Raw genomic sequence first — 24,355 nt, forward strand, 5'->3', positions numbered from 1 at the left:
GATTGTCTCGTAATGTTGTTCCTCAGAATCATTCGATAATATGATTCAGATCGATCGCAGGATTCCTAGGATAATATCTACTTTCAAATTTAATGTTGCTAAATCATATCGATATATTTATCTTTATCGATATATTATATTTTTTTTTTTTTTTTTTTTTTTCATATTACCTTCGACTTTTTATCTTTCCCGTTAAAACACGTCTAAATCCAACGTTCTCCAATTACTTTCGATTTCACAATCATTTCATTAAGTTTCGTCTCATTTTCAAAATACTTTTGATATTCTTTATCTTTTCGTTTAGTTTCGTCGTATAGAAATGAATTCGTAATGATCCCATTCTAATACCATTTTAATATCCTTTTAAAGAATCAACGTTTTCATATTACTTTCAATAAATTATCTGAATGTTGTCTTATCGAAATGGTTCAAATCATAGCTGCATCCAACGTAAGAGCTTTTCGAATTGAAACAGAGGACGAAGAAGAAGACGATGATAAAAAAGAAGAAGAAGAAAAAGAAGAAGAAAAGGAGGGAGAAGAAGAAGAAGAAAAAAAAAAAGAAAAAGAAAACGATCTTGAGAAAACGTCATTGTGGATAGAATGAACGGTGTTTAAGTCGAAAACCGCACTGATGGAGGATGCTTGAGATGGAGAATCGTATCTCTCTTGGCCGTTCTTCGATTATGTGTCGGAATAATACGGTGAGAACAAGCAAGAGGAGAGGGAGAAGGAAGAGAGAGAGAGAGAGAGAGAGAGAAAGAGATAGTATACGAAGAGGAGAGTAGAGGGGCAAGTGAAAAGAGAAAGAAAGAGAGAGAAAGAGAAAGAAAGAGAGAGAAAGAGAAGGACGTAATCTGGTTGGTCCACCGAGCTTCAACGGAGAAAGGATGAAGGAAGGGCCGAGGGCTTCGAGCCGGCCGCCATAATGCATCGTGAGAAGTGTGCATGGGGTCAAACGGGTCAAAAGAACGTCATGGCGTTCCTTCGTCTCTCTATGGCGGCCGAGTTGCTCCACTCGCCAAAGGCCTTCTTCCATCTCTCTTTCTCTTTCTCCGATTCTTTCTCTTTTTTTACTTTTCTCTTTTTCTTTTCTCTTTTTTATTTTGTTCTCTTTCTCTCTTTGGAATCGTCGAACGCGTCTTACGTACGCGTCGAAGATGCAACGACGCGTCCTCCGCGAGGACGACTTCATTCCGTTTACGATCCTCTCCTTTCGAGATTCGTAAAAATGGCGGAGGGAGTACCCTCAAAGCGGGAAATTTGAATCTTTTTTTAAACATTTCAATAGCGATCGGATTTATAACGATCTATTTCATTTTCTATTTTTCATTTAAATGATTTTTATTATTATTATTATTATTATTATTATTCTTTTTTTCAACGATTATTCTGACTATCACACGATAAATGTACCCGTTAAAATGATATAAAACAAGGTTAGAGATTTCCCTTTATGAATAAATTCCGCCCATCGTTTAGTAAACCGTTCGTAAGCATTATTCTTATGCACGATTCTCTTCTACCGTTCTCTTTCATGAATTCATCTAAATGCATTTGAATATTCTCTAGTGTGCGTGCCTGACTCGACGTCTTTATTCTACTGGTTACGGTATTTCTAACGAAGAGAAAGAGAGACACATATACTATTGAATGAAATCTTTTAATGGAATTTCATTCGTAGTAATATGAATAAATTTTCTTTGAAATTTTTTCGATCAGAAAGTTGTTCGGTATTTTAACATATATCTATACCTATACATATCTATATATGTACGTATATCCCTATGCATGTATATACATATATACATACGTATACGTACATGCGTCTCGTACGTGTATCCTTGCGAGTTTATAGGTGAGAGTTGCCGTCAATGAGGCGGAATACGCACCGGCAGAAAGTTTTGCAAAATATGGAACGACGGTCCTCGCTTGTAAAATGATCTTCTCGACCACTTCCTTCCTCCGTGACGATCGAGGATCCGATGACCAGTTTGAGGTCGAGGATGACCGACGTGGGAAAGGATCGCTGATGCTTCATACTCTCCTCCTCCTCCTCCTCCTCTTCTTCTTCTTCTGCTGCCTTCTCCTCCTACTTGTCATTCCTTTTTTTCTTTATCCCTTTCCTTCGCTCGTATCTTTCCTTACTTTTTTTCTTACATATTTTAACTCTAATATTTTGGCAGAATCCTCGGGAGTAAAATTTACAATTATGTTACGTTGATTCTTTTGATTAATTTAAAACAAGGTCGTTAGAATGTTATTTCAGTTTTATTGTATATAATTGTTTTTATTTCTTTTTTGTATAATTTATTTTTTTATATATAAATTATTTTTATATAATTGAATTTGGTATGACGATCAATCGAATTTTCTTTCTTTTCTATCTCTTGTTTTATTTTTTTATCTTTTCTCTAAGAAAAGTAATAATTGCAAGAAAGAAAGACGAAAGAATTCTTTTCGGGTTTGTCGATGCAGATATAATTTTTTGTCTCTCTCTTATTCGCATTTTTCTTTGCTAATTAATTGTAATTGAAATTAATAGTTATTATTAATAAATTAATTAGCAAAAATTGATTTAAAAAATCTGCTCGTTTCGTCTATACAGATACAATTTTCTCTCTCTCTCTCTCTCTCTCTCTCTCTGTCTCATTTTCTCTTTCTCGTATCTTTCTTTACTTTTTTGTTATTTCTTCTTATCCTAACATACCCTGCAAAACTGTAGAAATAGTACACAATAATTTTACATTAAATTTAACAGATAGTTATAAAATTGCTTTTACAAACATATATTACAGAATCTCATTATAATTGAAATTGATAAGATGATAAAAACTTTAATAAGATGATAATAACTTGAACCATTAATTTACAAAAACGAAGAAGAAAATTAAATTCCACTTCATGTTGTCGATACAGATATAATTTAACAATTTCCGTCATTTTATCGTATACATACAATCGTAGTAGATATGTATATTTATTATATCGCGTATGATGACAGTGATCGAGGATAAATATTCAATTTCTAATCGTATCTCCTTCGAGATAACTTCGTTGCTTTTATAGAAAATAAATGATATAAGTCGTGGGATAAATTAAATGGAAAGTGACATGGTTTAACAAGGTTTCTACTGTAGTTACATAGTATATATATGTAGGTATATCGATACATACGTCAACGAGAGAGAAAATAACGGAGATCGATGCGTTACCGAGAATACCGAAGATTATTTAAGCGAGGATTACTAACGACCTGTAATTATCGCGCGTATACTATTATTAAAGAAATGATAGGGCTCGTAGTACCTTGTATAAATCGCGGATGGTACCATTAATTATTCGACAAAGTCACATTTTTTCTTTTTTGTTTATCAAAACTATCAAAGAAAGAGAGAGAGAGAGAGAGAGAGAGAGAGAGAGAGAGAGAGAGAGAGAGAGAGAGAGAGAGAGAGAGAGAGAGAGAGAGGAAAGTTTGCTTGATAGAATCCATTATTTAAGTTAATAAATTATATGTCAAGTTTAAATATAAAAATACTAATTCGACGAATCTTGACAATTTTCTTTTCTTTTCTTTTCGATTTATTAAAAATTCGTAAGAGAGAAAAAGAAAAGAGAAAAAAGTCGACTTGTCGGCTTCGGCAAAATCCATTATCGAAATTGATGAATTAAATGTCGAGTGAATTTAAAAATAAAAAAGAAAAAAAAAACCTTGGCTATTAACCGCGTTAACAAATTATATGTCAAGTATATTAAATGTGAAAATATTAATTTTCGAGTTGGATAATTTCATTTTTAAAAATATTAATAAATAGTCGAGCGTTAATAAAAATTTTATATCGAATAAAATCGTAATTCGTTGGTCTTTACGTTTTTTTTTTATTTATTAAAAATACAAAAGAGGAAAAGAGGAAGAGAGATAGAGAAAGAGACAAAAAGAGGACCTGTCTTGTAGTCCAACAAAACACGCTATCTAAGTTAATAAATAAATATATAATTGTATAATGCATGGGCTATTGTGGCTATTGTGCATTGTACGTATGCGTCTGTAATCCCTAGTTGGTATAACCGCTCTTTACGGTTAACACGATGTCGTAGTTGTTGCAATGCATCGCCGTTCGGGACCTACGTGCATGCGTCGCAATATGTTTCTCATTGCGTCTACAGCTTCTTTTTGTAGATCGAATGCGATAATTCAATCGCAATTCAATACGTTTAGGATCTCTTTACGTTTCCATTAAAAAGTAAATAAGAAAAGAGAAATAAATACACACAGGCACACACACACACACACACATAAAGCCGACTAACGTCGTTCATTGAAGATTATCGAAAATATATTATCATTATTATTATTATCGTTATTATTAATTATTATTATTATTATTTCTTTTTTGAAATAACCATCGTTTTACCGATTCTTTCCTTTTTACACTTTTTCCTTTCATTATTTTAACGAAGAACTTAATTTCCCTTTTTCTTCTTTTATTTTTCATATTTCTATTCAATAATCTATCCAATAGTTCCTAATATCCATTTCAAACAAATAATCTACTTGTAATCTATCTGTAATAATCTATCTATTAATAATTATTCAAAAAATTTTCTTTATGCGTTTATTTATTTATTGAGATAAAAAGATTTATTCATTCGAGAGAAAAACCTCGTGAGGATGTTTAAGGATATGAATTCGAGTTCTTTGAATCGAGCTGTAGACTCTCGATCGCAGTTTTCGCTTTATGGCTCTCGCTTGTACGGCGTAGGTGGGCAAGTAGGAACAAGCGGCGAACAACGCGCTTATTCAAATACATTCAATTAATTTCCATAGGACGACAACAATGGCTTCCACAACGTGTAATCGTCCCAACCGATATGCCGACGTCGTTGCATACGCCTGCGATTTCGTGGGATCCACACGCTGGATCTTCTTTGGTGATTCTCTCTCTCTTTTTCTTTCTTTTTCTCTTTCGCGATCTTACTCGATACCAGTAATAAATCTTTGTCTTGTTACTTGGATTCTCTTTTAATCGAATTTTTTCAACAATTTTTTTTTTTTTTACAAATTTCCCTAATTTTTGTTCAATGATCTTTTAAACGATTTTCAATTTTGATTGATTCTGTATGATCGAGATTAATAATCTATTATAAACATCAAATGATTCCAATTTTAGTTGATTCCTCTTTATACATTCATAATCGATTATCTACATAGATAATAAAGATAAGAAAAAGGAAGAGGAAAGAAAACAAAACTGTGCAAGTACTTACTCCTGTTATATCGAATTTGTTGTTTTTTAAAGAAAAATAATAATAAAAATTCGATATCGTTATCTCTGTTTCTCTCTTTCTCTGTTGTCGCGATTGACACACGGTGATAAAATCGATAATCGTTTCGTACAAGATTAAATATCCTTCTTCTGGTAGATGCCGCCAATATAACGAGTCGTTCGTTCGAGAAATCATCATCATCATCATCCTTATCACCATCATCATCATCATCATCATCATCATCATCATCATCATCATCACCATCATCATCATTGTCGTCGTCATCGTCATCGTCATCGTCATCATCATAATCATAATCATCATCATCATCATCATCGTCATCATCATCATCATCATCGTCCTCGTCCTCGTCCTCGTCCTCGTCCTCGTCTTCGTTCTCGTCCTTGTCGTTGGCGTTGACGATAACCTACGAAAGATAGAAAGAGAGAAAGAGATCGGTTTCTCGAGCTGTGAATGGCTGCGCCTTTGATGAAACGAACGGCGATACGAGGGGATGTCGGAGGGAGGAGAGGGCCTAATTAATGGGGCGGTAACCGGGCACTTCCTCTTGAACGATCCTCGTACGTTTTCCCCTTCTTTTTCGCTCTCTTGTATTTTCCACCATCTTCGAACCTCCCTCCTTCTTTCTTTCTTCCTCTTTCTTCATATTCTCTCTCTTTCTCTCTTTCTTTCTCTTCCTTTTATATATGTGCATATATATATATATATATATATATATATATATATATATATGTATGTATATGAAAAAGAGCACTATACCCTAAGTACAGTCTGTACATATATATATATTTTTTTTAGTAATTTATGTCTGATTAAATAATAAATATCTACACAAATTTTTTTCTTTTACTAAATAATATTATAATAGTATTGTGTCCGTGTTTTCTTAGATGCAATTGTTGTGGTTTTATTTAAATCTAATTATATAGATACATACATAGATATATACATACATACATACATATTAAATAAAAATTATTAATTTCCCTTTCTTTTTTTATTTATTTATATTTCATTTTCTCTCTTAAATACTCTTCCCCATTTATTGTTCCTTCTCATTTCTTCTTTTATTTACATTTATTTATTTTTTATTATTCATTCGTCTTCCTTTTTGTTTTTTTTTCTTTATTCCTTCTTCCCATTCCTTCTTCATCTTCTTCTTATCTCTCGGCTGTCCTCGTCGTTCTCATTCCTTCTTCATCTTCTTCATTGTCGAAATTTACCCTCTCTCTCTCTCTCTCTCTCTCTCCCTTCTCTCGAAATACTGGTTTCTTCCTTTCGAAAGTTGCAACGCAGTTACATTGTAATCGATTCGCCGACGAGACGATCAAGAAGGTATCGTTCGATGATCGAGGGCACGGAACAGGTATCACGTTCACGGGCTTCGCTTACTAACTGGTTCCCCTAGGCTCCTTTCTTTGAGCTTGTCGTCGCACGTTTCCCATCATTCACGATATTCGTCCTACGCAACTTTTTTTTTCTTATTTCTTTCTATCTCTTTCTCTCTCTCTCTCTCTCTCTCTCTCTCTCTCTGTCTTCCATTTTTGATCTTTCTTTCATTAACGATATTTGATTACGATCGAATCTGTTTCGTCTAAATTCTATCGACATATTCTTTCTTCATTCGTTGCTCAGAAACGAGACACTCTTATTTTCACTCGATCAAACGGTACCGGAGCCAAGGATAACGTGTCGCCTTCGACAAGGAGAATCGATCGTATTTCGAAGCACCGTTCAAGGATCCCCTTTGTTCCTCGATCTTCCTTCCATACGTGGATCATACCTTTCACTATGTATGTATGTATGTATGTATGTATGTCTGTAATATGTAAAATAAGTAATCAAAATAAGAGGGAGATGAAGAAAAAGTAACTCTTAAAGTCGGTTTATTACAATATATTTCATTTTTGAGAAACATCAAAATATATTAGAAATACAATATATATGTATATACTTCTTGCATATAGTTATTTATTTAAATATAAAATACTATGAATTCTGATATTTCTTATTGACTAATTAAATACATTTTTGAGAGAGAATTTTATACATTACATTCTCCGTTTATCACGAAATATATTTGATATATAACAAATTATTATTAAATATATTTAAATAATTATCTAAATAATAAATTATTACTATATAATAATATAATATATAAAAATGTATATATATATATATATATATAGTATTATACATTGCTTCTATATTATATTATATATTCTTTCAACGTAATTGTTATTTTATTGGAATATAAATTATTAAAAACGATGACATTATTTATTAACCATATTAATATTTTGAAAGGTCTGTCTTTTCTTTTTTTTTTTATAAGACACACATCATACATACGTACATTCATACATATATATATATATATATATATGTATTGGGAACGCGTTTCTCGTGTGGTACCTGCCTCGAGGACGCCTATATCCGATGGCATCGAGATCGTCGATAACGAAGAAGGAATCCGATGGCCTGTAATTTGTCGTTGAGATATGTTTAAGTATCTTTCTCTTTCGTCTATTGGTGCCGTTAACAAATTCCTCGAATACTATTATCTATTCGCTATATTCGATTCAATTTCTAATACTACCGTTGAAGTTTTCTTTCTTTATTTCTTATTAATGAGAATTTACATCTCATAAACCTTAAAAATCTTAAAATCATCCTGCGTAAGATGTCACGTTCGTCGTAATCTTTCGTTATCTACGATCGCAAATTGGTGTATCGAGATACATCGGCTACGAGCGTGTCACTTTATCGCTGTTATCAAGACGCACGAGTAAATCGATCGAATCGATATATCGGCGCCAGTCAGCACGTGGTTACGTTTTCGAACGATGATTTCATATAGCAAACAAACGAACGTTATCCGTCTACTCGATCAATTTAACATACCTTTCTGATTTATTACCCAATTATAGTTAATTTAAACAAGAACTATGCTTGAATTATGCATCAATAATTCGTACGAAATCGATCGTTTCGAACGATCTCTTTTCCATTTTCTTTTCTTTTCTCTTTTCTCTTCTTTTTCTTGAATAAAAAATACATATATTACGTCTCAATAAAATTGTACTTTTCATAGTTTTACTAAATTGATCGAAAATAGAAAAGTATATATATATATATATATAGATTACAAATAATCTTGAGGAATTTTATCTTTGAAAAAAAAAAAAATCAATAATAAGTTAATCAATGCAAACGAAAGTTCGATCATGACGAGCAACAATTAGCAATCCCATTCATTTCCTTTCCTTCTTCTTTTTCATTGAAATAAAAAATACATCGATTATCATCCCTCAGTGAAATAGTATCTTCAAATCTTTTTTCGCCAAATAGTTTCGGTAAAATAGGGAAGTAAAAAAGATCAAACAATCTTAAGGACCTTGTCTTATAAAAAAAGGGTCGTATTTTGCGATAGCAATGCGTCACGACGCTCACGAATTCACGAAAGTTGCCTGGAATTCTGGAGTTACATACGAAGAAGAAGAAGAAGACGAAGAAGAAGAAGAAGAAGAAGAAGAAGTAGTAGTAGTAATAGTAGTAGTAGTAGTGTAGTAGTAGAAGGAGGAAAAGAAGGAGAAAGAAGAGGAGGAAGAGGAGGAGGGGGAGGAGGAGGAGGAGGATGTGGACGTCCAGTCACGGAACGCTTTTTCCTACCAAGACTAACCTTTTATTCGTGTCGTCCTAATTCGAAGCGAGTCATCGGGACTCGCTTGGAATGTCCCGCGGCATCCTCTCGTTTTCCTCTTTTCTTCCTCTTCGTCTTCTCTCTCATTCTTTTTCTTCTCTTTCTCTATCTCTCTCATTCTCATATTCTTTCTCTTTCTATCTCTGTCTATCTTACAACGAGACCATGTAGTTTCATCTTTCTTCAACGCCATCAAAAAGAGAAAGAAAGAAAGAGAGAGAGAGAGAGAGAGAGAGAGAGAGAGAGAGAGAGAGAGAGAGAGAGAGACTCTCCTCCTCAGCTTCGGGAAGGCCCCTTTGGTAATTAATTTAACTTCTTGTCTCGACGATGGCGGCTGCTAATGGTTTTCTTGTTCTACCCCGCGCGAAGCTGTCCGCGTCGTCTCGCCTTCGTTTTCTGACCGCCCACCGATTACTACCGTACATCGAGAAAGAAAGAACGACAGAAAGAAAGTGAATGAGAGAAAGAGAAAGAGAGAGAAAGAGAAAGAGAGAGTCTTCTTTCTTCTAACGGATTTTTATCTAATTATCTTTCTTCAACTCGCGTTCCTTTCCTCCATAAAATTCCGGTTCTCCGTAGACACGCACTTTCTGCCGCCTTCGAGAAAATTCTGATAACTTTTGCGATATATTTTATTCTTTATCATTTTCTTTCTCTCTTTCTCTTGTTTCCCCCACTCTTTTTAAAGTAAATCCTTTCGATTTTGAGATCGTCGATCTTGTAAATTTTCCTCAATTGTTATTTCTTCCTTCAGATTATATTCCTCTCGAATCTCTTCAAAGACTCTACACTGAAGGCGCATGTTTATAACTGCGAGTTTGATTTCGTTCAAAATAGGAATTATTTTCGTTCAATAAATAAAATAAACCTTGGATACCTAATCACTGGATAAAAAATTTCTAAAGGAAGAAAAAGAAAAAAATCTGATCTTGCGACACCAACAATGACTATAATTTTATCAACTAAGAGAAAGAATTGGAAAATATTTTTGATAACATCAAAATTGAAATTCAATGTAATTTACAAAATTAACTTATGATTAATCTAATTCGATCTTTTCAATATTTAATTAATCAGACAATTAGAATATTAACTCTCTCTCTCTCTCTCTCTCTCTCTCCTTTTCCGCGTTTCTTGAAAAATTGATAAAACGAGAAAAGGATCAGAGTAGAGGGTTCTTCGCAGATTTCTCGAATTCATCGAAGCTGATTTCTTCTTTCCTTTTTTTTCTCTTCCTTCGTGAAAGACCCGAAGGAAGATGAAAAGCCGGCTTTGGTTGCGCGTGTAACGTCCGTTCTCCGAGCCGCGAGGCGTTAACGAGGCGGGCAAACACGAAGGAGGAAGAAGAGGATCTAAGGAGAAAGAGAGACAGAGAAGCAGAGAAAGAGAAAGAGAGAGAGAGAGAAAGAGAGAGAGAGAGAGAGAAAGAGAGAGTGAGTGAGAGAATGGATAAGAAGAAGACGGCGAAGATTCTTTAAAGCGATGGAACGGAGAACGTCGAAGGCGAATGCTACGGAATAAAGCACGAAGGCGCCTTTTCAAGGTGCGAGGTGTGAACTCTGCCGCCCTTCTTGAGAGACTCCCTCTATCGGTATTCACTTTCTCTCTCTCTCTTTTTTTTTTCTTTTTCTTTCTTTCTCTCTCTCTCTCTTCGTATATCCTCCGACACGAAGGTGTACTACCACCTCTTTCCACCTTATTAAGACCGCCAAGCCCGCCGGCAACGAAAGAACACACCGTTTCTCTCTTTCTTTATCTCTTTCTTCAATTTCTTGCCCTCCTCTTCTTTGATCCTTTATGAAGAACGAGATGATGTATTTCGATCTCGGAATAACGTTCTCGCGCGGAGCGTTGGAATCGAGATAAAAGTTATAATCGGACGAGCGTATCCTTCTTTTACATTCGCTCGTACGAAACGAGAAATCGAGTTTGAATTTTATTAAAAGGGGGAATATTTTTTTATCAGAGAGGAAAAAAGTCATTTTAATTTCCTCGATAAAAGTGGTATCGTTTAATTTTCTTTACGTTCGTCGGATACCAAATAAATTCAATTTAAATTTCTCTATGAACTATCTGTACATTATCATACGTTCATTACTAGCTAGGATTTACACGAAAATTATATTGTTATTTATTTTAGAATAATTATATTGTATGAAGTATAATTTTTTCATGTTTGAAAAGTTGTATGAGAAACTATGGATAGAAGTTTTCGATTATAAAATATAATCGAATGTTAAAACAAGCATTTATAAGTGTTTAAAACACATCGTAAGTGTACTCACGTGTGATTTTAAAGTTACATAAAGTTATGAAGGGTTACATTTCTCCAGCAGAATTTCTACGGTCTATCTTATTAGAAGAATTCTAACTCGGTCTAAGTTCTCGAACCAATGGTTTGTTTTTGCTTGGAAAAAATAGAGAATTAACACTTCATTATACTTTCTAACACTAGGATGTTTGAGATACATATATACCTGTGTATATATATGTACATATATATATAATAAAGATTATTTTTTCTCTTAAAGAAAGAAAAATAAAAAGACTTTATTTTAATTTCCAACAGGAATATCGTTACAAATCATAGTTATAAATGAAACCAAAGAAATTTCATTTAAATTTCTTACGTAAAATTAGTACTGTTCATTCCTATTCGGAAAATTCTAACTTTGAATTCTAAGTCTGAGTTCTCGAGCTAACGGTTTGTTTGTTCTTACAGGGAATAGAAAATTAACGCTTCATTATACTTTTCAGCACACTAGAGACTATTCTGTACAGATACATATATAATATATAACATATAAATATATTATTCAAAGAAGATTCTATTTTCTATGAAAAATAAAAGGATAAGAGAATAGAAATTTCAATTTCTTGCACGAAATTATTACAAATTGTCGCTTCAAGGTAGATCAAAGGGATTTCATTTAAATTTCTCGCGCGAAATTCGTCCGCGTCATCCTTATTAGAAAATTTCTAACTTAATTTAAGTTCTCGAATTAGCGGTTTGTTTTTGCTTAGAAAAAAAAAAGAGAACAAATTAACACTTTTATTATACTCTTTAACATTATATATATATATATATATATATATATATACATATAAATGGTTATATATAAATATATATAAATGTACATATATAAATATTTATATATAAATATATATATAAATATACATATATAAACAGTTATATATAAATATGCATAAATATGTTCATACATACATACATACATACATACATATATATATTCGTGTAAGAGAAAGAAGAAAGAAAAGAAATGGAAAAGTAAAAATAAAGAGGGTAGCTCGTGGCTTCCGGCCGATCGCCTCGTTAGCATCGTCGTGTTTCCAGTTAGCGAACGATAACCGCTCGTTAACGGCGATTAAACGGCGAGTTAAACATCGTTGCTGCCGCGAGACGAAACAATCTCGGAGGCACGTCGAGCTCCGATTAAAATAAGCGCGACCGAGTTCTCCTACCGACTCCTTCATCTTTTTTTTCTTTCTTTTTTCTTCCTTCCTTCCTTCCTTTCTTTCTTTCTTTCTTTCTTTCTTTCTTTCTTTCTTCCTTGCTTTCTTTCTTTCTTCCTTCCTTCCTTCCTTCTTTCTTTTCTTTTTTTTTTCTTACACCCTTCCTCGAAGGTTCGTTGTTTTCGCGCGATAAAACCAATCTCGACTCGCTTTCGTAACTTTGCCGCCGCCATAATCGTGACTAGTGTTATAAATTTTACTTTTTTTTCTTTCTTTCTCTCTCTCTCTCTCTCTTTTTTTTTTTGTAAATTTTATTTCCTGTTTTTTCTTTTCCTCTTCGTTGTATTTTTCTTTTGTTTGTTCTTTTTTTTTCTCTTGTTGCTTTTTCTTTCTTTCTTCAATGAGATCCGTTGTTACTCGTTGTTTGTACTTGCCGACTTCGAGTTCGTATTATCGATCAAGGATAAAAGGGAACAACGAACTTGCATTTTTTCTTTCTTTCTTTTTTTTGTTTTTTTTTTATCGATTCTGTTTTTTTACAATTTTTCATTATCGTCATTAAAATTGAAGTTAAATTAATTTCTCTATTACTTTCGCGAGGTATCGCCTCGCGATATCTATTTTCACAAGTGTTATTGCTGGAATTCTTAATGGTAGTGTTTCGACAGTAGTTACATAGATTTTTTACTGGATACAAGATTCTTGATGGCGATTAGTTAGGTGGGAGAATAGTTTGACACTTCGGTCGTTCTGAAAATTTCCAACCAGGTACAAAATTTCGATGTTTTATCTCTTAAGGTTTTCTGTATTTATCTATAACTTCTCTGTGATATTTTTCTATCGTTTTTATCGACTGATTTTATATTCCTTAAAATAAAATAAAATGATAGCGATTATTAGATGAGAATTTTTTTCTGTACGAATCATTCGATAAATTTGAAACATTTTTGACAGAAGTAAGATCTAACATTAAATTAAAAAAAAAAAAAAAAAAAAAGAGAGATTTGAAGATACCGATGAAGAACAACCGACACTATACGTATAGTTTAAAAAAAAAGTATTAAATTTATCAAGAATAATCGTCTATGAGTATTCGGTAAATTTGAGTTTCTGATAGGCACGAACTCTTTTGAACGATCCAATAAGTTAGAATTTTTCAGGGAAGTGAAATCTAAGATAATATTTTGTAAAAGAGAAAAAGAAAAAGAAAACAAGGAGAAAAAGAAGAAAGAGAAAAGAAAAAAGAAAAGAAATGTGAAACCGTGACGGAGAGGAGCAGTCACGGCCTTTTTTCATTTTTCCTTCTTAAAACGGAAAACGAAAAAATTTAACCGTTTTCTCGAGAAAAATTCTTAGAAAAATGTCGGACATCAGTGGACGTTCCAAAAGCAATGCGAGACTAATTCGAACCGTACAAATATTTAGGGCGACCTGTCGCATTTAAGGGCTCACCTTCTTTATCCCCGTTGTTTACTATTTTAACTCGGAGGACTCTTGGTTTCGTATGGTAGTTTGTATGGGTTTCCCCTATACAAAAGCACGCCTCTTCAGCTTTCTTAAGCGTGAAGAATCGCGAATCTGATTGCAGATCTGAGACTACTACTTTTCTGCTACTACTACTACTACTACTAAACTACTACTATTATTACTACTACTACTATACTACTGTTACTATTATTAACAGCTTACCCAAAAACGAAGGAATGACCTTTGTAAAATCCGTAACGTATGCTTCCCAATAAATTCTCCAAAAGTGACACCCATTTCCGTGGCGTGTCCGGAATTCGTCCAAGATTCGTTTCACCGTTTCTTAACAATACTTTTTACTTCTCGTTTTGAAGAAGTAACCGTGAAGAATGCAGCCAGCTACAGGAGCAGATGCCATATTTTAGCAATTTTTCGCATCTATCCAAACTTACGTCTTCATCTTGTACGTTGCACAGAAATTTTTATACCTGCGAACACTTAATTATATATTTTTTGCTGGTTTGTTCACTTCGATCCAATCTCAATACGATTTTTTAATATATCACGTATTTATGTGAATATAAATATGCTTAGGAAGTAATTTTTATATACGATGTTGTTTCCTATTGATCTGTTTTATTACGAATAATAATTATTACGAAACATTAGTAATAATACTTTACGATCTTGCAAGAAAAGTATTATCCTCGCACATTCTTTCTTTTTTTAAAAATAATGCTTCAATGAAACTATTAATTTATCTTATCAACTAAATAAAGTCGACGATAAATTCGCAGAACGATAATAATCGCAAGGATTAAAACACCGATAATAGATGATAAAGGTAAAAGAATAAAATAAATTAATTATCTACAATTATTACGTACATAAAGCTATTACAAACTGCTATTAAACTTGTTATATAATATTCGTTTAAATTTCAATGAAGTTAGAGTAACAATTATTAACGTCTTAATTCATTTCATCGAAGGATGAATCAACGGATTGATTTGTGCTTTACGATTTAATATCCGTTCGAATTCAGGATGATCGTTTTAACGATGAATCAAACGTTAATCGTTCTTTTCTTATGACTGAACTACAGTTAACGACACGTGTCGTCGGAAGGACCTGGTCCAAACATACAAAAAGAAACGAGTTACCTTTAAGAAGGGTCAGAACTCGGACTGAAAGAATATCGAACGTGGTATTTGGTAGCCGTTATACACATCATGATCGCGTTATGATCGTCGTAAGATTTTACTGCGGTCATAACGTACCCCCGAGCCTTTATTCTTGGCAGGAAAGTCCAGCAAAAACCATGGATACTTTCTCTCTCTTTCTGTCTTTCTCTCTTTCTCTCTTTCTTTCCTCCTTGCTTATTCACTCGTTCATTCGAAACAACCTTCGTCGCCTTCTTTCCTAAGGGTTCTCTCTGTAAATTTAGACTCGTTTAAACTCAGGACCCTCTGGACCTTCTCCTACGTACTACGTACATACTTACGTACGTACGTATACACATGCACGCATATACGCATGCATATACCCACGCACTCACTCATACGTATCTATCTTGGAGCTGAAAAATAAACAGAACTGTTTGTCTTCTCGAACGGTAGCTTGCCACGCACGGTTTCCCCATGGAATTTCTATTTCCAATTGTTGTGGCACAGTTTCACATCGGAGTTTAGTTTTCTATGAAAAAAAAGAAAAAAGTTAGTAAATTAACAGTAAAAAAAAACAAAAAAGAACCAGATAAGCAAATAAAGAACGAAAATAAATAAAGAGAAACGATGACAAACAACGATCGGGATATTCGCTAAAAAAGAGATCTATAATGGTTGAGTTTGTATCGTCGGAATGTCTTCGTGTTTTATTTTTCTTTTTCTATTTCGTTTTTTATTACTTTCTATAGTAAGCAAAAAAGGTATACAAGATAGGACGAAATAAATTTCAAACGATTCACTTTTAAGCATGGTAGGAACTTTAGACAATAGATTGTTAACGAGCATGAAAAAGATAAAAACAACCAAGGCCCAAAGGCAAGAAAGAAAGATAGAAAGAGAGAGAAAGAGAGAGAGAGAGAACTGTAGCAGTAAGAAAATCGGCATAATTTCGTCGGTCTCACAAAAATTGGCAGACCGACATCGAATTACAGGGTAGACACGTTGCAATGAACGGCAGCACGCGACGATTGCGTGTCGACGATTAATTTTTCACTCCTGCCGAAGAGAAACGCCGAACCTCTTCCTTCTCCTTCTCCTTTTCCTCCTCCTCCTCTTCCTCTTCCTCCTCCTCCTCTTCTTCTTCTTCTTTTCTTCTCAAAGAGGACGTTGGAATCGCGTTTGGAGAGATCCGATCGCCACACGACTGCCATTTCTTTTCCTTTTTATTTATTTATTTATTTTTGTATCTTCCTCCTCTTTCTCCTCTTCTTTTTCTTCTTCTCCTCTTCCTCCTCCTCCTCCTCCTTCTTCTTCCTGCTCCTCCCCTTCCTCCCTTTTTTTTTCTTTCTCCAACCTCTTTTCCTACCACCTTCCACCCTACGTCCCTCCACATCTTTTTTATTTGCGCTTACGCGTCACAAAGCTCGGCTGGCAGGCGTGATAAATCTCAGTAATGGCCGGTCATTAATCTACAGAGAATTACGCGTACAGCACGTTCCACCTTTGACAATGGAGAACTCTCCCCTCCCTTGTCCTCTTGCCACGTCTTCCCGTCCCCTCCCTCCTTTCCACCCTCCCACTTCCCTCCTCCCCACTCATTCCAAATGTCCTGTCGTGTTTTCAAAGAATACGTCTCTTCTCTCATTCTAATCCTCGACGATAGGGGGTAAATCTACTGTATTAATATCGCGATCTATTAATCGACGATTCGTCTAAAAAAATTGATTGTATTTAAATGGCACTCGGCAAGTTAGCCCTTAACAATTTTTCAATCTTTTGAAACTCGAAAGAAAACGAACACCAGGAACACCCGTCGATATTCTTCTTACACCTCTATTGAAATTTTTATTGACGGACATCGATCCTCTCCGTTATTTCAGCTCGAAGAGGTTGTCCTGGAATTATTTTCGAATGATTTGTCTTTCAAAATTCTTTCTTCAAATATCTTTTCGTAGAAAAGATGAAAATTCTTTAAGTCGTTTCTTATTTATTACCAATCGTTTCTCGTTTCTTTTCATTCCTTTTTCTTTTTCCTCCTTTTTTATCTTCTTTCGATCAAAAATTTTTCAATGTATAGAGAGGATAGAATGATTTTATATAGGTATTGTAGAGATTGTATGAGAGCTGGATTTACGATCTGATTTATGTTCATTTTTCAGCAAAATTTCTATTACAATAATTATTGACAATTGTTTAACAGTTTCAGGAGATTGTGAATATGTTCGAGAAAAAACGAAAAAATGTAACACAATATGCGATTTTTTTTATCTCGTTCTTTAAAATTCCATCAAAGAGATCGATATATTAAGTTAATTCACAAATAAATATCGTTCTATTGCAATAATAATTCTTACTTATAACAGCGCTTATATGAATCAAATTGATGAATCGAATTCAAGAAAACGAAGAGATAAATTGTAACGAGCAATTGCGATTCGTAAGATTTGTCTTTGCGTCTCTACATGAGATTTTCATAAAAAGAAGCTATCATCAGCTTATTTTTTTTTTTTTAAATCTCACTATATCATTATATTAAATTAATTCATCAATAAATACCGTCCTATCGTAACACAACTTATGTTCGAACGAATCTCTCAATTGAATGAATTTAGAAAAACGAATGGATCGACGAATGAATGCGCGATTAAAATTTGTATAAATTTTCTTCGTAGTTAAACAAAATTAGTTTTTATCGAACGAAGTTATCGATGGCATCTTTTTGAAAAATATCAGAAAATTGTTATACGTTTAAAGAAACGAGAAGTTAGAGAGAGATAGATAGATAAATAGACAGATAGAAAGAGAGAGAAAGAAAAAGAAAGAGAGAGAGAGAGAGAGAGAGAGAGAGAAGAGTAAGGTTTAGCGAAGAGATCGAAGGGTCAGAAAAAGAAAAGTAGCAAGAGAGATTATCCGGGGGGGAGATCGAAACGCGACGGAATTCACGTCGATCTTCGCGCCTCTCCTCCCGCTCGATCCTCGATCCTCGATCCTCCGATCCTCTCCATGAATCTCTTCGGGGTGTAGATGGTGAACCGAGATAGGGAGGAAGGAGGGAGGCTACTTAAACTTAACCCTTGCTCGTGTGCTCCTCTCTCTCTCTCTCTCTTCCTTTCTCTCTCCCTCTCTCTCTCTCTGTCTCTCTTTCTTGGGTTGGACCGGTGAGACCGGAGGCCACACACCAAGAAAGACTAATAGCCGAGAAGATAACGCTCTTAAACACTTTGCCAGGCCAATGCTTCTTTTCTCCTTCGCAGCAACCTGCTCTTAGCGAAGCTCTCTCTCTCTCTCTCTCTTTCTGTCTCTCTGTCTCTCTCTCTCTGTCTCTCTCTCTTTCGTTCTCTATCTATCTCACGTCCTTCGAGTCGATGTCTCTCGTTCCCTCGAAAGGAACGAGTAGCAAGCAGCTACCATTCAACAGAAGAGTCTCTCGTTCGATAAAGTTTCTCGTCGATGCGGAGGAGGAAGAGGTCTCGAGAATGTGGGATTCCTGCGGGAGCTGCGAAAACTCGTCGTCGACTATCGAAAGAGAAAGAGAAAGAGAAACTCATCGGTTCTTACATCGTTAATCCTTCTCACGAGGGATCAAAGGTGTGAAATTATAATCTTTCCCTCTCTCTCTCTCTCTCTCTGTCGCTATCTCTCACTTACTCTATCATTCACTCTTTCAATTCGACGGTTACATTTTTAATTAATAAATAAAGGCAATGGGAGAAAAAAAGAAGAAGAGAGAAAGAAAGGAAGAAATGAAGAAAATTATTATAAGACGTTTAATCGTCCTATAATACGTATATGAGAAAGAAGAAATGGAGAGAGTAATGAAGGAAGGAAGGATCGTGTGGCAGCTGGCTCACCTACAAACGGGATAACGACTCCGATTATTGCTTTACAGTTGGCTGAGGTAACTCAAGCAACGAGTTTATTGCTGAGCCGGTACGTACTTGTAAATATCGCGCTAACGACCTCGCGTACACGTTGTTTCGCGAATGTTAATCTTAATTCTCCGCGACAAGATCCGACTGGCTACTGGCTGTGTGCTTACTACCACTTTCTTCTTCTTCTTCTTCTTCTTCTTCTTTCTCTTATACCTCTCTTACTTCTTTTCCTCTTTTTCTCTTCCTCTTCGTCCCTCGTTCTCGTTCTCGTTCTCGTTCTCGTTCTTGTTCTTCTTCTCGTCCTCGTTCACCTCCTCGTCTCTCTACTCTACTAACTTCTCTACCGGACTTATGTTCTCGCCTTTCTCGTTCATTCGTTCTTCGTTCGTTCGTTTATTCATTCGTTCGTTTATTCATTCGTTCGTTCGTTCGTTCGTTCGTTTGCTCGCGCGAACCGACGAATTAAATGCACCTCGTATAGATGTCGTGAAAGCATTACGGAATCGCACGTTGAAATTTTATTGACGTGATTAAATTCTATCCTCTTGCACTTTCTCGTCTTCGTATATTATATTTTACGAGAGAACGATCCTCATTTGAGAGATCGTTTTTTGAAAGAGAGAATAATGAAGAGAGTGAGGAGTGAGTGCGAGGGACAGGGGGAAGAACAGAAGAAACAAAATTTCTCGAGTAAAATACAATTTTTTTTTCTTTTTTTTTTGTTTGGTTTCTTTTTTTCTTTAGGTATCTTGTAAAAGGATAAAGATAAGGGGAATATTTGCTTTCCTATTCCTTTTTTCTTTTTTTCTTTCTTATCTTGTAAAAGGAAGATATATTCAGGAGTTATACTAAAAAATAGAGATATATGTCCATATATATATATATACATATATTTTTTTTTCTTGTATATCTTTTTACCTGTCTGTTACCTGTATTTTGAAAGATACGACAAATACGTTTATCTCCTTCTTCTTTTTCTACTTATGTTATAATAAAAGAAGGAAAAAAGTGGAGAAATATATGAAAAATATTTTTCTCTTCCTCTCTCTCTCTCTCTCTCTATTTTTTTCTTAGCTTTATCACCTAAAAAAAAAGGAAAAAAAAGAAAAAGAAAACAAAAAAAAATATCTTCGATAAAAATTGTTCCGACAAAAATTATTTTCATTTTCCTTATCGCGTAATTAAAATGTAATTATCTCTCGTCGTCGATCTAGCTCGAAGCTAATTTAAAATAGTTTAATAGCGTTATAAACGAACACGGCGACGTACGCGTCGATTTCGCGTGTATTTACGATCATACGAGATACCTCAAAGCCATAAGTTTTAACTATCGACGTTCGTACGAAGATTCTAACGAGTCAACGAGTTCTTCTTTTCACTTAAGTAACTTTTCACCTTAACGGAGTTACGAAAGGGTGAGGAAGGTGGATGGGCGGGGGAGGAACCGGTGACGAAAGGAAAAAACTCTCGCCACTGGCACGGCTAAGAAAGGTTTTATTTGACGAAAGAAAAGAAAAAAAGAAGCAGAGAAAGAAAGAAAGAAAGAAAGAAAAAAAAAAAGAAATCACTTCTCGTGTATGTTGTACAAACACCGACGTAGCAACAGGTGGTGACTGCCCTTGGTGGTTTGGGTTACCGGTTCAGCCATTCGGTTTTATTCATGACTTTGAAGGAGCAAGAAAGAGCAAGATAGATAGACAGATAGATAGAGAGAAAGAGAGAGAGAGAAGAAGAATACTCGCATTTACAAATCTACATCGAAGGGCCACTCGAGCTCTCGAATTCTTTCTTTCTTTCGTCGACCTTCTTCGATTCTCTTCTTTCCACCCTCTCCCACCCCCAACCTTCCCTCTTTTTCTTTCTCTCTCTCTCTTTCTCTCTCTTTCTGTCTTTCTCTCTCTCCCTCTCTTCACTACTTCCCAACGATAATGCAATCGAAATGAACTTAACGATCGGTTTGTAACGCGAGACATATATTCGTTCGATTAAGAAAAAAAAAAAAATATATGAAATGAAAAGAAAAAATGAAGAAGAAAAAAAAAGAAGTAGGTAAATGCGAGTGGATAAGAAATGGAAGTAGACATTTTCGCGCTCTCCCTAATTCCCTTATCGGCATCCGAGAAGCCGATAAAATAAATGGACTTGGCATGTTATATCGGAATTTTCGTAAAGGGATTTTCTCTTTGATCTGTCCGCGTTATTTTTTATTCTTTTGTTTATTGACACCACAACGACGAATAGGACGTAATCGTCGTTCGATATAATCGATACGTGAGGGAACTCAAAATAACGCGATGATTCATATTGCACGTTACACGAAGCCTCGACTACGATGACCATATACATATACATATATGTATATATATATATACACATATATATATGCACACACACAGACATATGTGTATTGACGCGAAAGCTTTCCGATCTCAGCATTTTTTGTTGACGTTGCCTCATGCTTTTGAGATCGTCTAGGAAAATAAGAAAAAAAAGAAGAGGAAGAAAAAGAAACAAAAAAAAGGATAAGAAAAAGAAATATCATAAATTTGAGCAATTTATTTATCAAACTGTACACGTAAAAATCTCGATGGTATTCTCTACGTACATATGTGTGTATGTATGTATGTACGTACGTATGTATGTATGTATGTATATACATATGTATGCTTGTATTCTCTTCTATTTTTTCTTTTTTCTATATTTGAATTATAAATAACGAGTTACGGCCAATGTTACGCGATTTTCTTCGAAACGAACTGAAATAAGCGATGACGATTTGATTACTCGTTCTTAAAGTAGACGAACTTTATTAATTAATTCGATTTAATAATCATATTCGTTTGTTAAATATTGACGAGAGAGACAAATGAAAGAATATTTTTATTTTCACGTGTCAGCCTTCACGATCAATATCATTTTTAAAAGTAATGAGATATTTGAAAGAGAGAGAGAGAGAGAGAGAGAGAGAGAGAGAGAGAGAGAGAGAGAGAAGATTAATTACGATACGAACAGAGCCATTAAATCTAATAAAACGAACTTCGATTAATTCCAGTTAATAATCACATTAATTTATAAAACGACTATGAGAGAGAAAAAATGAAAGAATCTTTATATTTTTCTCACGTTAATTGCGGCTTGAATAGCCGTGACTTTTAATTGGAAAAGATATTTAAAAAATATATAAAAAGATAGATAGATAGGTAGATAGATAAATAGATAGAAAGATAGATAGAGAAAGAGAGAGAGAGAAAGAGAGAGAGAGAGAGAAGAGAAGAGAAAGAAAGAGAAGGTAAATTATAGGAAGAACACGTCCACTAAATCAATAGAATAACTTCGATTAGTTCGATATAATTATCGCATTAATTTATAAAACGACTTTCGAACTTTATCTCGAAGTATTTCACGGAAATTCACAAGGGATGTAGTTGCACGTACACACGCACATACACGAATGCATGCATGCACACACATATCTATATATTACGTATATGCATAATAGGAGTCGTAAATGCTAGTACGGCTAGTTGCGACTAGCGTTCAATTAGCGCTAATTAGCGTGTCTACCAACCATGTCGTCGTTGATTGATTTAGTGGACACGCCGTTCGTCCTGTAAACCTCTCTCTCTCTCTCTCTCTCTCTCTCTGTCCCTCTCTATTTCTCTCAGAAATATTTTTCTATCCTTTATAGTGATTTTTCCGAACTCTCTACGAAAAACACCTTCCGAGTTAAAACGTACGTACGATGATGATTCATAGGCGAACTTTCGAGTTCCTCCCTCGCAATCGTTTCCACGGAGTAATTACACACACGACAAGATAAATAATCGTCCACCTACGCACCACACCAAAGAGATATTCTACACTTGAGCGTAAATCCTATTTTGATTTGAAACCACGTACATATATACTTTCTCTCTCTTTCTTGTACTTTGGCGTTTTCTCTCTCTCTCTCTCTCTCTTTTTCTGGTTACTTTAAGGTTTTCTCTCTCTCTCTCTCTCTCTCTCTCTCTCTCTCTCTTTCTCTGTCTTTTTCTTTCTCTCTTTTTCTCTCTCTTTCTGGAACTTTATGGTTTCCTCTCTTTCTGTCTCTCCCTCTTCCTCTCTTCCTTTCTCTTTTTCAGCTAACTACGAGGAGATACGTTACGACATATCGTACGATTCATAGACGATTCTCGAAACCATAATTATCCTCTGGCACTCTAGACTACTCCCATAAATATGCTTGTACGTAGTTACTACGTTCTCGATAAATTCAAGAAAGAGAGAGAGAGAGAGAGAGAGAGGGAAAGAAAGATAGACTAACTTGCTCTTACTATTAAATACCAATTCGAAACCCATGTCTACTTCCTTGCTACTGTCACCGTCGAAAATATATTGCCAGTACGACGTCGTAACTTCAATTGTCAAATTGAATTTCTTCAAGGATATAATTTCGCACACACACACATATATATATATGTATGTATGTATGTATGTATGTATGTATGTATGTATGTATAGGTTCATTTTCAAAATTATTTTAAATATCTGAATATAAAAAAGGAAAAAGATTTATACAATGAACAGCTTCGTATAAATCTTTCTAATCTTTCGTGTATAGAAAGTCATTATTTCCAATAAACAATAATTATTATCGATTAAATTAAAAATAGAAATATCTTTATTTAAATCTCAAATAATTTATTCATGATGATATTAACGTTATAACAGAACGTATTTTGTAAATTTAAAAAAGAAAAAAGAAAAATTATGGAAACAATATTGACGTATGCATATGTACCGAGTTACTTACTTATACTTACATATGTATATTGAAAAAATATTTATAGAAAGACAATTTTTTAACGAGTCTTGTTTTCAACCTCAGTCGGTCAATCCGACTTGTCAAACGCATACGAAATATATCAAATATTATTTTATGATTTTTTTTTCTTCTATGATCTTTTTATCTTTTTTCTTTTCTTTTCTTTTTTTTTTTCGATCGAACAACGACACGTTAGTCATCAGGAAACAAATTGATCGAAAATTTTCAACATTATCGTCTCGTAAGAAAATGATATGTAATCCTACGCACAAGTTGCATTTATAATCTCAATATATCGTCCCGCCATCGATGGATACTTGCCATCGAGGCGATTAATCGAACTCGACGCGAATTATCGAGCGCGTAATCGTCGTGCGTTTGTTCATGCTCGAGCACTAACGCCTGACAGTAACTGTTACTGCCTGACAGCTGACATCTTAATTGCTCGTAGACGTTTGCATATACACTCTTCGTTAATGGGAACGAGTCGTCAGTGAGAATACTTCGGTTAATTTATTAAACTCTTTTATTCGTTGAAAAAAGGAAGTGTCGGCAAATCGTCGAAAAGAAAAGGGAGA

General features: G+C 34.5%; 2 protein-coding genes and 1 long non-coding RNA gene across 4 annotated transcripts in view; 2 read left to right on the plus strand and 1 right to left on the minus strand.

Annotated features, from left to right (window-relative positions):
• Positions 1-24,355, plus strand: part of LOC127072788 (FHF complex subunit HOOK interacting protein 2A-like) — a 158,807-nt gene that overhangs the window by 14,164 nt on the left and 120,288 nt on the right. The window lies entirely within an intron of this gene.
• LOC127072796 (sonic hedgehog protein) overlaps positions 1-24,355 on the plus strand; it is a 54,113-nt gene that overhangs the window by 11,908 nt on the left and 17,850 nt on the right. The window lies entirely within an intron of this gene.
• LOC127072811 (uncharacterized) lies at positions 12,170-15,635 on the minus strand. The gene is made up of 4 exons (XR_007785596.1): positions 15,440-15,635; positions 15,099-15,370; positions 14,158-14,432; positions 12,170-13,335 (listed from the first exon to the last, which is right to left on the minus strand). It is a non-coding gene; the product is annotated as an uncharacterized LOC127072811 (long non-coding RNA).

The sequence above is a fragment of the Vespula vulgaris genome, chromosome 2 (assembly GCF_905475345.1).
Source record: "Vespula vulgaris chromosome 2, iyVesVulg1.1, whole genome shotgun sequence".
In the NCBI taxonomy this organism is placed as follows: domain Eukaryota; kingdom Metazoa; phylum Arthropoda; class Insecta; order Hymenoptera; family Vespidae; genus Vespula; species Vespula vulgaris.